We start from the raw sequence: 16,055 nt of genomic DNA on the forward strand, positions 1-16,055 counted from the left end.
CTGGAATATCTGACACAATAGCATTTTGAGTGCCCCTGCAGCAGATGGACTGTCGTAGTTAAAGAATGCATCTCATCACAGCTTTATCAAGGTGAAGTTTGCAGGGCAATAAATGGTGGCCTTGCCAATGATGCCCACAATCCATGAATGAATAAAACACATTCACAAATTAGCCACACCGTTAAGAAAATCTTCCTCAGATCAGAATATATCTGATCCCAAATACATGTCTCATAGAATCCTTACATTGCGGAAGGAGGCCATTCAGCCCATCAGCACTTGAAATAGCACACTACCTTGGCCCACTCCCTTTGAACCCCATAACCTACTTCAGCATTTTTAAATTTTTTCCAATTAAGGGGCAATTTAAATGGCCAGTCCACCTACCCTGTACATCATTGGGTTGAGAGGGTGAGACCCACGCAGACACGGGGAGAATGTGCAAACCCCACATGGACAGTGACCATGGGCTTGAATCGAACCCGGGTCCTCGGTGCTGTGAGGCAGCAGTGCTAATCACTCCACCTTGCTGGCAGAACCCCACCTAACCTTTGGACATTAAGAGAAAATTTGGCATAGCCAAACCACCTAACCTGCACACCTTTGGACAATGGGAGTAAACCAGAGCACCCGGAGGAAACCCACACAGATATAACGAGAATGTGCAAACGCCACACAGTTGCCCCAAGGTCAGAATCGAACCCTGATCACTGGTGCTGTGAAACAGCAGTGCTAACCACTGTGCCACCATGTCAGTTGAGTGCATTGTGAAATTAGAGAAAGCATGCTTCTGTGAATTTCAATATGAGATACATAGATTTTCAGACAAACTTTCACCTATTTTTCATTATAGACCATATAAAAGACCAGCTGGAAAATGGAACACTGCACAGAATGCATGAAGATCGGACAAGAGTGACGTCTATTTAATTTCCTGGACTTCACTCATCCATTCTGTAACATGTGGAGCAGAAAATTGCCGTTGAATGTCTGAGAAAGATTAAGCATGAATTAGCAGGCAGATGCAATGTTAACAGATTAGAAAATAATCAGGATTATTCAAAAGAATTGGAACAGTTTCAAGAAGTAAGCATACACTAATTATATGAGAAACAAATGTTCCTTTTCCCATTCCAGTGGCCTTGAATGAAAAAGTAGGCATGCACGCAAGCACAAATAAACTTGAGCAGGCTAGCACTTAGCAGTGTTACTGAGAATAACTATTCTGACTATGGATTGGATTGCCTTTGTTTATTGTCACGTGTACCAAGGTACAGTGAAAAGTATTTTTCTGCAAGCAGCTCAACAGATCATTCAGTACATAGAAGAAAAGGGAAGAAAAGGGAATTAAACAAAATTCAAGAAAATACATGAGAATACATAATAGGGCAACACAAGATATACAATGCGATCCCGGATATGAGAGTTTGAATGTTTAATTTCACAAGATCATAAGAAGCATGAGCAGAAGCAGGTTATTCAGTCCCTCCAGCCTACTCAGTCATCTGCCTATGGCCTTAATTCCCCTTTCCTGCCTCTCCTGCATAACCTTGTTGATCAAAACTCAGCCCTGAACATATTCAAAGACTCAGCCTTCACTGCTCTCTGTGGAAGAGAATTGCGAAGGCAAATAGCCCTCGAAGAAGAAATTCCTCTTCCCCTTTATCATAAATGAGACTCTCCTTGGGCAGGATGCTTCCGCCCACCACAATTCTGCCTCACCACACTGGCGGGATGCTCCATTACGCCAGCCGTTCAATGGAGTTTCCCATTGTGGGGCAGCCCCATGCCATCGGGAAACTCCCAGGCACCAGCAAAATGGAGCATCCCGCCGGCAGAGAATATCGCCCCGTATTTTTAAACAGTGCCCCTAGTTCTAGGTATCCCCATAAAAAGAAATATGCCCCCAGCAAAGCCCTGTTAATCATTCTCAACATGTTATATATTTCAATAAGGTTACCTCTCATTCGTCTAAGCTCCAATTAGTATCAGTCCAACCTGCCCAACCTTTCCTCATAAACCAACCTCTTCAATTCAGCAATCAGTTTATGAGAACATTGTCTAAGCTGCCTCCACTGCAAATATATCCCTTGTTAAAGACAGAACTGTACAGCTCTAACAAGGCTTCCCAACTTTTATGCTCCATCTCCCTTGCAATAAAGGCCAACATCTCATTTATCTTCCTAGTTACTTGCTGTACATGCTTGATAACTTTTTGAAATTCATGTACACGGACACCCAGATCCTGCTTCTATTCTTCCTGCAAAAATGGACAATCTAACTTTTTCCCACATTATACCCCATCTGCCAAACTTCTGCCCACTCATTTAACCTGTCTATATCCCTTTATAGATTCTTTGTATCCTCCTCACAATTTGTTTTCCTCCTATATTTGCATTGTAACGCTCCTTCCTGTTGATTCCCTCATTTCTCATTTTCTTTACATTGTCGTTGTCATTTTTGATCTATGGATACTGAGGCGCCCTCAATTATGACGCAAGAGTGAGGTCGGTAATCAAAAGGCTTTAATCTACAGAGAACTAAACAGCATCCGAGAGAAGTGTGCTCACCACATGGAACCTTATCCTATATACCGTTTGTTGGGGGCGTAGCCAGAGGCGGAGTCCCCCAGGGTTCCAAGCCTCTTAAAGGGCCATGGTATTAAAGGTCAGGTACCGTTTACGGCAGTTATTAATACCGTTCATCACAGATACTTAATGGATATATACCTTAAAGTCGAGCGGAGGAAGTGAAGAACTCAAAAGTTACAAAATACAGTAATACACTATGCTATGAAGGTTTAGATTTTAAATGGAAGAACTGAGACTTTCTGGCACCTGTGAGATCAGAGGGATTCAGTTCGATTGGTTGGCTGGTGGACAATGGATTGGCCAAAGACCACATTCTGCCAAGCAGCAGACATGATTGGGTTCAGCCAGGTACAAGGTTGTCAGAGAATCTAGAGAGAGAAGAAGCCCTGAACGCTGAGAGAAGAAGCTGTGAGTTGTTCCCTCTCTCTCACTCCCTCTCTCTCTCAAAAATACTTTTTGCCTGCTGTTCTGAATCTGCAGAGAAGCCTGGAGATCCTGATGAATCTACAGTGACAACCGTTACAGCCTGAAAGCAAAGAGCTCATCCAAGTGGAGACCTGGACTGAAAAAAACTCTAACTGGAAGACGTCCATCTGAAACAGAGACTTAGATCCTTTCACTTTTCGTATTTTTTTATACCTCTTTCCCCTCTGTGTGTGTTGAAGGTGGGGAATAAGAATGGTGCAGTCACAATGTTGGGGGTTTACTGCAGGCCACCCAACAGCCAGCGGGATATAGAGGAGCAGATAGGTAGACAGATTTTGGAAAGGAGTAAAAACAACAGGGTTGTTGTGATGGGAGACTTTAACTTCCCCAATATTGACTGGGACTCACTTAGTGCTAGGAGCTTGGACGGGGCAGAGTTTGTTACGAGCATCCAGGAGGGCTTCTTAAAACAATATGTAGATAGTCCAACTAGGGAAGGGGCTATACTGGACCTGGTATTGGGGAATGGGCCCGGCCAGGTGGTAAAAGTTTTAGTAGGGGAGGATTTCAGGAACAGTGACCACAATTAAGTTTTAAAGTGCTGGTGGACAAGGATAAGAGTGGTCCTAGGGCAAATGTGCTAAATTGGGGGAAGGCTAATTATAACAATATTAGGCAGGAACTGAAGAACCTAGATTAGGGGCGGATGTTTGAGGCTAAATCAACATCTGACATGAGGGAGGCTTTCAAATGTCAGTTGAAAGGAATTCAGGACCAGCATGTTCCTGTGCGGAAGGAGGTCAAATACGACAAATTTCGGGAACCTTGGATAACGAGAGATATTGTAGGCCTCGTCAAAAAGAAAAAGGAGGCATTTGTCAGGACGAGAAGGCTGAGAACAGACAAAGCATGTGTGGAATATAAGGAAAGGAAGGAACTTAAGCAAGGAGTCAGGAGGGCTAAAAGGGGTCACAAAAAGTCATTGGCAAATAGGGTTAAGGAAAATCCCAAGCCTTTTACACATACATAAAAAGCAAGAGGGTAGCCAGGGAAAGGGTGGGCCCATTGAAGGACAAGCAAGGGAGTCTATGTGTGGAGCCAGAGAAAATGGGTGAGGTACTAAATGAATACTTTGCATCAGTATTCACCGAAGAGAAGGTATGGGTGGATGTTGAGTCTGGAGAAGGCTGTGTAGATAGCCTGGGTCACATTGAGATCCAAAAAGACGAGGTGTTGGGTACCTTGAAAAATATTAAGGTAGATAAGTCCCCATGGCCTGATGAGATCTACCCCAGAATACTGAAGGAGGCTAGAGAGGAAATTGCTGAGGTCTTGACAGAAATCTTTGGATCCTCACTGTCTCCAGGTGATGTCCAGGAGGACTGGGGAATAGCACAGCCAATGTTGTTCCCTTGTTTAAGAAGGGTAGCAAGGATAATCCAGGGAACTACAGGCCGGTGAGCCTTACGTCAGTGGTAGGGAAATTGCTGGAGAGAATTCTTCGAGACAGGATCTACTCCCATTTGGAAGCAAATGGACGTATTAGCGAGAGACAGCACGGTTTTGTGAAGGAGAGGTTGTGTCTCACTAACTTGATAGAGTTTTTCGAGGATGTCACAAAGATGATTGTTGGAGGTACGGCAGTGGATGTTCTCTATATGGACTTCAGTACGGCCTTCGACAAGGTCCCTCATGGCAGACTGGTACAAAAGGTGAAGTCACACGGGATCAGGGGTGAGCTGGCAAGATGGATACAGAACTGGCTCGGACATAGAAGGCAGAGAGTAGCAATGGAAGGATGCTTTTCTGATTGGAGGGCTATGACAAGTGGTGTTCCACAGGGATCAGTGCTGGGGCCTTTGCTGTTCGTCGTATATATAAATGATTTGGAGGAAAATGTAACTGGTCTGATTAGTATGTTTGCAGATGACACAAAGGTTTGTGGAATTGCGGATAGCGATGAGGACTGTCAGAGGATACAGCAGGATTAAATCGTTTGGAGACTTGTGCGGAGAGATGGCAGATGGAGTTTAATCCGGACAAATGTGAGGTAATGCATTTTGGAAGGTCTCATGCAGGTAGGGAATATACAGTGAATGGTAGAACCCTCAAGAATATTGACAGTCAGAGAGATTTAGGTGTACAGGTCCACAGGTCACTGAAAGGGGCAACACAGGTGGAGAAGCGAGTCAGAGGGCATACGGCATGCTTGCCTTCATTGGCCGGGACATTGAGTATAAAAATTTGCAAGTCATGTTGCAGCTGTACAGAACCTTAATTAGGCACAGTTGTTCAATTCTGGTCGCCACACTACCAGAAGGATGTGGCTTTTGAGAGGGTGCAGAAGAGATTTACCAGGATGTTGCCTGGTATGGAGGGCATTAGCTATGAGGAGCGATTGAATAAACAATGGAATGACGGAAGTTGAGGGGCGATCTGATAGAGGTCTACAAAATTCTGAGGGTCATAGACAGAGTGAATAGTCAGAGGCTTTTCCCCAGGGTCGAGGGGTCAATTAATAGGGGCATAGGTTTAAGGTGCGAGGGGCAAGGTTTAGAGGAGATGTACGAGGCATGTTTTTTACACAGAGGGTAGTGGGTGTCTGGAACTCGCTGTCAGAGGAGGTGGTGGAAGCAGGGATGATAGTGATGTTTAAGGGACATCTTGACAAATACATGAATAAGATGGGAATAGAAGGATACGGAACCCAGAAGTGCAGAAGATTTTAGTTTTGGCGGGCAGCATGGTCGGCACAGGCTTGGAGGGCCAAAGGGCCTGTTCCTATGCTGTACTTTTATTTGTTCTTTGTTCTTTGAGAGTTAAATACGGGTGTTTAGGAATTAGGTAATAGTTAACCAGTTGTATTTGCTGCATATTTAATTATAATCATTGTTATTCATAAAAATTAATACTGCTTAAATTCACAAACCTCATGACTGTAGTTATTGGGCGACCAAGGACCAAAGACTTTGGGGTGTTTTCTCAGAATGAATAGTTAATTTCAATAGTGTTGTGACTTTTGATTGTATGGGGCTGGAATTGGCCGTGCACTAGCCCAGGGTGTCGTAATATCATTAATATCATAATGATATCAGCAACAAATCTGCCTACAGTGCAGCCCATCCCTACATGTAGAATATTAATGTAACAAATACATATTTGAGACCCTAGTGTCAATCCTTGCAGCACTCCATGAAATAGAACCTGAAAATTATCCATTTATCCTGACTTTCATTTTCTCTTCACTAACTAAACCTCTGACCATACTAATATATCACCCCCAATGTATGTGCTCTTATCTTGTGCAGTAACTTTTAATGTAGCACCTTTTGGAAATCCAAATATACTGCATCTACCGGTTCCCCTTTCCGACCCTGCTTGCTTCATCCTCAAAGAATTGTAAGAAGAAAAAAAACATGTTTTGACTCTGCCTGATTTAATTATGATTTGTAGAGATTTGGGGCATGGTTTAACAGATTCTTCACGCAGTGTAAAAGATACACAGTTTCAAAAAAACTCTTCTATACAGTGAACTATTGCTGGCCACCAGACTGCTTCACAGGATCATCGTTTTATCTTATCAACGCCAAGATATCCTCCAAGAAAAAGATGCAATACACACTGATGTGGCACTTTTGGGATAACTGCACATGTTCTGCATGCAATACAGGTATCAACAAATAATGCAAGTTAATCGTGTAGTCTAGTATAAGATCTATTATCTTAGTTTTTAGGTACAGGCTTACTTTCTACAGTATGCTAGCAGTAACGGACTCTAACTTCGACTCTCATGTATCAAGATTCACAGTCATGGGCAAAGTAATTGTGTTCACTTAGTCTTCAATGTCACAAATTGCTTCACTATTGCTAATGCTGTTTCCGATTGTGGTACGGCTAACCATGTCAACTACTCGATTGTGCGAATCTGCAAGATTTCAAAGTTATATTCATTAATATGACCTGACCAACTGTCAATGCATAGATGTCGATATCTCGATCCTGACATAGTCAACAATGTCGTCAGTGGTTGGTGATCTGTGCAGAGACTGAACTTTCTACGGTAGAGATACATTTTTAAACATTATTTTACAGAATATGGGTATTGCCGGTTAGGCCAAAATTTATATACCCATCCCTAATTGCCCTTCAGAAGGTGGTGGTGAGTTGCTTTCTTGAACCGTTGCCGTCACTGACATGTAGGGACACCCACAGAGATGTTAGGCAGAGTTCACGGATTTTTGACCCAGAAATAGTGAAGGAATAGCGATATATTTCCAAGTTAGGGTGGTGAATGACTTGGAGAGGAACTGCAGGTGGTGGAGTTCCCAGGTATCTGCTGCTCTTCTCCTAGTGGTCATGGGTTTGGAAGGTGTTGTTTAAGGAACCTTGGTGAGTTCCTGCAGGTGCGTCTTGTGGATGACAAACATGGCTGCCACTTTTCGTCATTGATGGAGGAATTGAATGTTTGTGGAACGAGGAGCGATCATGTTGGCTGCTTTGTCCTTGATGGTGTCGAGCTTCTTGAGTGTTGTTGAAGCTACACTCATTTAGCAAGTTGAGAGTATTCCATTGTACTCCTGACTTGTGCCTTGTAGATGGTGGACAGGATTTGGGGGTCAGGAGGTGAGTTAGGCGCTGCAGGATTACCAGCCTTTGGCCTGCTCTGGTAGCCACAGTATTCATATGGCTAATCCAGTTCAGTTTCTGATGAATGGTAGCCCCCGGGATGTTGTTTTTGGGGGTTCAGCGATGTTAATGACATTGACTGTCAAGAGGCGCCATTACATCCTTTCTTGTAGGAGATGGTTATTGCCTGGCACTTGAGGAAGACGGGGGGAGGAGGGGAGGAAGGGGCAAGGGGGGGGGGGGGGAAGAGGGGGGGAAGGGGCGAGTGGGGGAGGAGGGGGGAGGAGGGGGACAGGGGGAGGGGGAGGAGGGGGAGGTGGAGGGGAGGAGGGGGAGGGGGAGGAGGGGGCATGGGGAGGAGGAGGAGGGAGGAGCGGGGAGGGGGAGGAAGAGGGGGAAAGTGGGGGGAGGGGAGGAGAGATTGCGAGTCTGCTGAAGGCAAGGGGTGGACGCAATGGGTTCAGAATTGGTCAACCAGGTACCTGGCTATACTGTCTCCGATCAGCTGAGCCATACCTGAATGAGTCTTTCCAGTTCATCCCTGGCAGCCAAAGTTGTGGCTCCAAATAGGCATACCACTGCAAACATCTCCTCCTTCAAGGCTGCAGTGTGGTCCTTACTTACATCTTCCTACGGCTCCAGTTCTCCCTACCAGGCACAGCAAACTATTATTAATCAAGGCACCCTTGTTGATACATACTGAAGGGTGTCTGAGATCTGTCCAGACCATGTGTTGCACCTTCAGCACCTTCCACCGGTTTCCTCAATTACTTTTCTTGTGTTCATATGGCTCCAGCTGTACCTTACCTTTACATCAGTACCTCATTATATAAAAAAATAATTTACGGGATGTGAGAGTCACTGGTTAGGCCAGCATTTATTGCCCATCCCTCGTTAGCCTTCAGAAGATGATGGCGTGTTGCCTTCTTTAACCGCTGCAGTCCTTGAGGTGTAGGTACACCCACTGTGCCGTTAGGGAGAGAGTGCCAGGATTTTGTGCCAGTGCCAGCAAAGGAACGGCGATATATTTCCAAGTCAAGATGGAGAGTGACTTGGAATGGAACCTGCAGGTGGTGGGGTTCCCAGGTATCTGGTGCTCTTGTCCTTATAGATGGTAGTGGTTGTGTGTTTCAAAGGTGCTGTCTAAGGAAGCTTGGTGAATTACTGCAGTGCATCTTGTAGCTGGTACACAAGGCTGCCACTGTTGGTCAGTGGTGGAGGGTTTGAGTGTTTGTGGAAAGGAGAGCAATCAAGCAGGCTGCTTTGTCCTGGATGGTGTTGAGCTTCTTGAGTGTTGTTGGAGTTGCACTCATCCAGGCAAGTGGAGAGTATTTCATTACACTCCTGACTTGTGCTTTGTAGATGGTTGACAGGCTATGGGGAGTCAGGATGTGAGTTACCCGTTGTCGGATTCCTAGTCTTTAATCTGCCATGGTAGCCACAGTATTAATGTGGCTAGTCCAGTTCCATTTCTGATCAATGATAACTCCCAGGATGTGGCGGATACAACGATGGCAATGCCACTGAATGTCAAGGGGTGATAGTTAGATCGTCTTTTGTAGGAGTTGGTCATTGCCTGACACTTGTGTGGCGTGAATGTTACTCATAACAGATGTCATAAGCTCTACCAATTACAGGGTAGCCCTGGTCTCCAAGGATCCATCTGCTGACTCCATTTTGAGGTGTAAATATCTGTTGCATGCCAAATCTGGCATCTTGAGAGTTTCCTGGATACCATGTACATAGAACATACAGTGCAGAAGGAGGCCATTCAGCCCATCGAGTCTGCACCGACCCACTTAAGTTCTCACTTCCACCCTATCCACATAACCCAATAACCCCTGCTACCCCTCCTAACATTTTGCACACTAAGGGCAATTTATCATGGCCAATCCACCTAACCTGCACGTCTTTGGACTATGGGAGGAAAGCGGAGCACCCGGAGGAAACCCACGCAGACACGGGGAGAACGTGCACACTCCGCACAGACCCAGCGTGACCCAGCGTGGAATCGAACCTGGGACCCTGGCGCTGTGAAGCAACAGTGCTAACCACTGTGCTACCATGTACAATGTACATGATAATCTTTCAATGGTTACGTAACAGCAGAGCATTAATTGGATTCCTTTCGATTGACAAAGATTGCTGGTTGATGTGCCGGAACCTTGACTGCAATAGTGACTCACTGAACTTGTGGGAATTCAGCCATCGCAGGAAATGACTGCCCATTCATTTTACAGGCCTCATCAGTAGCAAAATAGATGTAAACGTGACCCTGCAAAACACATTGCTGTGTTGCTCCTGTTGATGGTGGTATTGTTGGTTTGGCTCCTGTTGATGATGGTATTGTTGATGTTGTTCCTGGTGATGTTGCTCCTGTTGATGATGGTATTGTTGGTTTGGCTCCTGTTGATGATGGTATTGTTGATGTTGTTCCTGTTGATGTTGCTCCTGTTGATGATGGTATTGTTGGTTTGGCTCCTGTTGATGATGGTATTGTTGATGTTGTTCCTGTTGATGTTGCTCCTGTTGATGATGGTGCTGTTGGTGTTGCTGCTGTTGATGATGGTATTGTTGGTGTTGCTCCTGTTGATGATGGTACTGTTGGTGTTGCTCCTGTTGATGATGGTGCTGTTGGTGTTGCTGCTGTTGATGATGGTGCTGTTAGAGTTGCTCCTGTTGATGATGGTGCTGTTGGTGTTGCTGCTGTTGATGATGGTGCTGTTAGAGTTGCTCCTGTTGATGATGGTGCTGTTGGTGTTGCTCCTGTTGATGATGGTATTGTTGGTGTTGCTCCTGTTGATGATGGTACTGTTGGTGTTGCACTTCTTGTTCTTTATTAAGGTAGAATTGTATAAGCTGAGTGTGCTTCTGAGAAAGTTGACAGGAGGGAAGTGAACATCAAATTCAAACAAGCCCCTGAGAATGGAACCGACCTCTAAAATCTTGGAAATAATGTCCAAAGCATTGAAAGAACAATTGTTCTGAACAAAAGCCTTTCACAGAGGCAAAGAAGCAGGTGTCGGATGGCAATATTTAAAGCCTATCCAGCCTGTCTATTGTTCAGTCCCATCAATCCCCACTGTCCTCTCAGCTTGTTCAACATGGTAAGTTTCACAATCTGGGAAATCGACACAGGGGCTGTTAAAGCCAGGCTTAAATATGCTGTCAACTGACCTTTAACATATGTTCAGTGCAGCTTTGTCAGTCCCATGAGGTTTCTCATCTGCTAAAAATTGAGTACATTGGTGGGTTGCTGCCAGCTTCATGCTGGCATTTTTACCTTCTGTAACCTCTCGTGCACAGATATCCCCACCACCCTGACAGGTCAAAATGTGTCAGCTCAGAGACAGGGAGAGAATTATGTGAAGTGATGTTAAGTTGACAAAATCAGTTTTTATTATTCAATTTTCAAGCTTTACATAGTTTCATAGGGATGAGTGGATCAATATTATTGAAACAAACTCTTCGAACTGCTTTCTGGTAAAGATTCACACTGAGATAATAACCTGAATATCCGCTGTTAGATGTCAATCATCCTGCTGTGCATTTCAAGTAATTTCTTCAGAAGGGGAGGTGCTGTTGGGGCCAGGGTACCTGCAAGCACAGATTTGGCTGCCAGCGATGGACTGCATAGACTCATTCAGGCATGTGCCTGCTGATCTGAGGCATTGCAACCCTCTAGCTGACCAATTCTGAAACCTGAAACCCTTAAAACAAGAGGCTAGAAATAATTTTTTAGGATAACAGCAAATAGTTAACACATTTGTATGACAGTCCTTTAATAGAGATATTGAGTCATTTAATACAAGCAGTCAATCTGATTCTGACAGTAACCATTGCTATCTTCCAACTGATCTGAATGATTGGTAATCTCAAATCTCAATCTGAGGAAGGTCATTTATTTTATGAAATACTGACAGGTTGACACATTGGTTGCGAGGCTGACTGTCATCTTAAAACGCTGATGATTGGCCTTTGTGGGTAGATCCACTGCAGCTCCCCCCTTTACTTGAGTTTGAATAGAGTGATACTATCTAACTCAATTATAGAACTGTCTGTATTTCTTTCAGGCATTTTGATTCATCGCACTACCTTTAAAACATATGTGCTACTTCCTGAATACTTCAGCTGAAAACAACTATAGATATCATGCAAAAAGCACCACAGAAAATATATTAACCACTCACTATGATATGATAAACCTAAGCACGAAAAATAATGTTTGCTATCCTTACTTTTAGTTATCATCATTTTATAACAAAATTGAGACCTACATTTAGAGTAACATTGGACGGGTCACCATTGACCCAAAACAATGGGCGACATCCTCCGGCTGTTCATGTTGGCAGGATCTTCCGGTCCCGCCGATGGCATACACCCACCACGGGGGGGTGGGGATTAAATAGGAAATCCCTTTGAAAGTGGTGGGTCGCCTCCTGCCACCGAGGAAGGAGGTGAGAGAATCTTGCCTATTAACACTGGGCGTGATCTACCGGCTGTGTTACACCCAAAAGGCAATACAGTACGACCTGGCCAGTAGATACCGGGAGATTCCTCCCGAGATCGCATTAGATCTCACAAGGCATCGCAATGTGAATCCCGCCCATTGTGGGCGGATCACGTTTAGCAAATTTGCATATTAGAGTGAGACAGCTCATGCTGGGCGAGCACATTAGTGCTGGTCTCCACAAACAAGGACCAGACAGAAGGGCACTCGTGGGGGTCTCCCAGGGGTTGGAAGCCCCCAAGTGCTTGGCCCCGGGCAAGGTGACACCTTGGCAATGCCAGCCTCACACCCTGGCAATGCCAATGTGCCCAGGTCGAAGAATGTGCCAAACTGGCATTTTTCCCCGTGACAGTGATTGCCCCTGTGGGTGCCCTGCGCCTCTGCAGGGCAGTGCAGGTGGGCCTGAGGACCGCCTTATAGGTGAGATGGGGCTTTGTGGGAGGGGTTCGGTGGTCATGTCAGGGGGTCGGAAATGACGTCCTGATCTTCTTCTACACCTGAGAAGTTCCGGTGAGCTGAGCTCCCCAGTGTGAAAACGGGACTAAGTGCAGCCTCATCAGGGAGTTTCAGATCAAGGTCCCTCATCTACCCCAATGGGAACAGGGTTCTGTTCTTAGTGTGGAGTTTCTCGCCGCTCCAAGCGCCAGGAAACACCCGGCTAAAGGTGCATGTTATGGGCCTCTGTTCCAATTAGATTGGGCCCTCTGGTTTCCCCAAAGATACTGCTTGATCTGCTGTTTATTTCCAGCACTTTCTGTTCTAATATTAGAATAGCTTCAGCTGGCTTTCTTCCTGGATCCAAACTTGATATTTGATTTGTTCTGATTCCCTGTACCATTATTGCTGGAGTCTCCCTCCATGATGTGATTCTGCACTCTGACAATGCTCATTCGTGGGACTTCAATCGTCTTGAATCCTTCTCGGAGTCAACAACTGTCCTTATTGTAAGCATCACACGAGGGGGTATTTGGTCCTGGATGTTCAAATGATATTTGTGTGGTATGAAGAGAAATGTATATTTTATATTTTTGTGATTTGGTGTTCTGTGCAGTTAAAGAAAACTCTGTGCTTGTGTGTGTGTTTGACCAGGGTTAACTGAAAAGACTGGTTGCTAGTGAAGTCTAAGAGGTAAAAGATTAACAATGTTTGGTTTGTGCATTTGTAATGAGATGTTATGGTGGGTTCAAAAGGGAGTTCAGAGGTGACAAGGGACCTTGGCATTTTACAGAGGTTCCATGAGCAGAGGTGAAGGTACATGAAAATTTATTGACCCGACAGGAGTAGCAAAATAGAAAACCTGAAAGATTTTTATAATTGGAGAAGTTGAGATCAAAGAGGTGTTTAAGGACAGCTCATTGGAGGTGGCCACAGTGGCCATCTGAGCCAGAGGCTTAATGGCCTAAAGGTGGGCTCTGGCCACAACCCACAACCTTAATTATCTCCCTGGAGTGTTTTCTCCTCTGACCCTTGCCCCTGAATATTTTGTTTAACTTACTTGTTAGAGACTCGGAGTTTCCTACCAGCTTCAGCAATGACTGCCTCTCTTGATGGTGCTGCGGAGGCTTTGGAACTGCAGGCCCTCTGATTGGATGGCATACCCGCAAGCGGCCAATTAAGAAAAATAATTGTCGAGCTGGTCCTACAGTCAGCAAGTGCGGTCTCAGGATCTGCTTTTCACCCTAACATCAGGGTTCGAAAGCCGTGGTAAAATTCAGGCCTCTGAGTAAATATGTAACCTCCTAAATGTCTATTATGCCTAGCCAGTAAATGGGATATCTTTTTATTTGAATGTCACGTCAATATGTATTTTCTATAACCTATCGTTTAATTTAGTGATTCACTTAATTGTTGAAATGCCAGTATTTCTTTAAACTAGTAGCTATACCCAGAGGTCACAGAGCTAATAAAGGAACGTCAGTGACATATGCTTAAGTCAGGGTGGTGTGTAACTTGGCTAAGAACTTGAAGTTGATGGTGTTCTTATGTTCTTTACAATTCTTGACTTCCTTAGTTTGTTTTTATTTTTGCATGGGATGTGGGCATTTCTGGAAAGGCCTGAATTTGTTGTCCATTCCTACTTGCTCTTGAACTGAGAACTGTTATTACAGTTGCACTGAGCAACAATGATGGATTCCATCACAAAAGAAGTCTGTGAGAACATTGCAGATGCCCTAACCACAATCTTCCAAAGTTCTCTCACTTTAGGAAACATTGCTTTAGACTGGAAAATTATACATTTCGCTCCACTATTTAAGAAAGGTGAAAGAGGGGTCAGCCTAATATTTACTGTCAGGAAATTGCTAGTCTATAATTATGTGTAAAGTGACTGAACACCTTAAAAATTTTAAACTTGATCAGAGAGAGCAGTATGCATTTGTAAAGGATAGGCCATGCCTGACAAATTTGATTGTATTTTTTGAAAAGGTGATGAAAGTGTGGTCAGGGGAATGTCTGTAGATGTTATTTATATGTACTTTCAGAAGATTGTTTAGCAAAGTCCCTCTGAAGCAACTGTTAGATAAACTCATGGGTGTTATGTAACAGAGAATACATCCCTGCTGGTAAAGCATCGCGTGAAGTGTAGTGACATCAGCATAGTGTTTTACGTGGGCTTTGTAGTACATCATCTTAGACTGTATGAGCAACACCTCTTCATTCAAACTCTCATCGTATTTAAAAGAATCCAGAGTGTGGGCACCTCCACAACTTTCCTCTTGGTTGCGAAAAAAGAAATATAACAGTGTGATTGAAGGCCAATCATTTTCCCAGTTAGGTCATTGGACAAGTGAGAGAAAAAGAAACATAGGGTTAAACGGCAGGTACTCTAATTGGCAGAATGTGAGTAGTGGGCTTGATTTGCAATCAGAGTTGGGAACCATCCAAAATAATCTTCAAATGCTAATGCCCTAATTGGGCTGGAGGCGTGTTTAGTGCATAATTAGTGATATCAAACTCTGAGAGGAGGCAGGAGATAGCTATTGGTGCAGGAGCATGAAAGGCAGACGGCAGCCATGATAGAGCCCACCGCTGCATTACACAACGGATGAGGCAGGAATTCAGAGGGCCAGAAGCCTCAGCAGTCAGAGAATTAGCCAAATAGTCAGCCAAACTGTACTGCGTCAGATCTCACAGCAAAATCCCTGGTAATAAAATGTCGTCATTTGAAAGAAAAACCAACAGCTGTGAAGTAACATGCACCAGGCTGTTCGGGTACAACAATTTCGGATTTGAAAATTGCTCCTACCCTCTCCATAGAACCCATTGAGCCAACCTTTCCAATCTCTCCTCTTGGCTGCTCTTTTCTAACCCTGGCAACATTCTTGTAAACCTCTTCTGCACTTCTCCAGAGCAATTACATCCTTCCTTTAATGTGGTACCAGAACTGCACATAATATCCTTACTTTTGTATCCTATACAAAGAACAAAGAACAAAGAAAATTACAGCACAGGAACAGGCCCTTCGGCCCTCCCAGCCTGCGCCGATCCAGATCCTTTATCTAAACCTGTCTTCTATTTTCCAAGGTCTACTTCCCTCTATTCCCGCCCATTCATATACCTGTCTAGATGCATCTTAAATGATGCTATCGTGCCTGCCTCTACCACCTCCGCTGGTAAAGCGTTCCAGGCACCCACCACCATCTGCGTAAAAAACTTTCCATGCACATCTCCCTTAAACTTTCCCCCTCTCACCTTGAAATCGTGACCCCTTGTAACTGACACCCCCACTCTTGGGAAAAGCTTGTTGCTATCCACCCTGTCCATACCTCTCATAATTTTGTAGACCTCAATCAGGTCCCCCCTCAACCTCCGTCTTTCCAATGAAAACAATCCTAATCTACTCAACCTTTCTTCATAGCTAGCACCCTCCATACCAGGCAACATCCTGGTGAACCTCCTCTGTA

The 16,055-nt window shown here is 44.5% G+C and overlaps 1 protein-coding gene across 1 annotated transcript in view; it reads right to left on the reverse strand.

Annotated features, from left to right (window-relative positions):
• gabbr2 (gamma-aminobutyric acid (GABA) B receptor, 2) overlaps window positions 1–16,055 on the reverse strand; it is a 1,146,382-nt gene that overhangs the window by 412,521 nt on the left and 717,806 nt on the right. The window lies entirely within an intron of this gene.

The sequence above is a fragment of the Scyliorhinus canicula genome, chromosome 5, assembly GCF_902713615.1.
Source record: "Scyliorhinus canicula chromosome 5, sScyCan1.1, whole genome shotgun sequence".
Taxonomy (NCBI): Eukaryota; Metazoa; Chordata; class Chondrichthyes; order Carcharhiniformes; family Scyliorhinidae; genus Scyliorhinus; species Scyliorhinus canicula.